This window comes from Corvus brachyrhynchos, unplaced genomic scaffold (assembly GCF_000691975.1).
Source record: "Corvus brachyrhynchos isolate BGI_N302 unplaced genomic scaffold, ASM69197v1 scaffold479, whole genome shotgun sequence".
Taxonomy (NCBI): Eukaryota; Metazoa; Chordata; class Aves; order Passeriformes; family Corvidae; genus Corvus; species Corvus brachyrhynchos.
In genome coordinates, this window is record NW_008240089.1 from 54,952 (window position 1) to 56,035 (window position 1,084).

The window sequence follows — 1,084 nt, forward strand, 5'->3', positions numbered from 1 at the left end:
CTGGGACCTGCTGGGATGTCACTGGGGGCACCACCAGCACCACCCCCACCCACCGAGTGCCACTGCCCCAATAAACGGTTTCTAGGAGAAATTCCATCCATGGCTCCTGGCGAGGGGAACACTGAGGCAAGAGGCGGAGGTTTGGGGGGGATTTTGTGTGTTTAATATATTAATGCCTCTAAGGAGCAGGCAGGACGTGCAGGCAGCAACTCCCTGCCCAGCCTGGCACCTGGGGGGGTCCCCATGGCCCCCCCTCTGCCAGCCTGGCCCCAATGACCCCTCTTCCTCCTCACCACGTAGAAAACGTTTAGAAACACAATTAAAATCCAAAGGGGGATGAGGGTGGGGGGACAGGGGCCCCCCAGGTCCTACGGCAGCTTGGAGGCACCGCTGGCTCGGGGGGCAGTGCCAGCCCCCCCTGTCCTGCAGGGACACAAGCGGGGACATGGCTCAGGGTTGGGGGAACATGGAGCATGCAGTTCCCACCCCCAAAAGACAGGGAGGTGGATGGGGGATGTTGGGGGGGACACAGAGGGGACAGGGACAGCAGGATCCCTCGTGGCAGAGTCTGGTGGCACAGGTGGGGGGTCCCAAGCAGATGGGGACACGGGTGGCCTGGGGGTGGTCCTTCTGGCCCCTCCCGTGGCAAGACACTGGGTGGGGCTGGGCATGGGACGGGCAGGGAGGAATGAGAGGGGTGGGAGGGCTGGTGACAAAAAGGGACAGCGGAGGTGGGATGAGATGGTGGCTGAATGGGATTGTGATGGGGTGGGACAGTGATGGGACACGATGGTGGCAGGAGAGGATGGTGGTGGGCTGGGACCGGGGGTGGGAGAGGACAGTGACAAGGCACGATGGTGGCAGGATGTTGGTGTGGGGAGGGTGGTGGGATGGCGTGGCAGTAGGATGGGACAGTGACAGACAGGACAGGGTGGTGGGAGGGTGGGATGGGGATGACAGCAGTGGGATAAGATGATGGCTGTGTGGGATTGCGGTGGGATGGGACTGATGGGACAGGATGACAGTGGGAGGGGATGGTGGTGGGATGGCAGTGGGCTGGCACAGCGGTGGGACAGGGACAGCA

The 1,084-nt window shown here is 62.8% G+C and overlaps 1 protein-coding gene across 1 annotated transcript in view; it reads left to right on the forward strand.

Moving 5' to 3' along the window:
* Positions 1-1,084, forward strand: part of GRN (granulin) — a 7,889-nt gene that overhangs the window by 5,022 nt on the left and 1,783 nt on the right. The window lies entirely within an intron of this gene.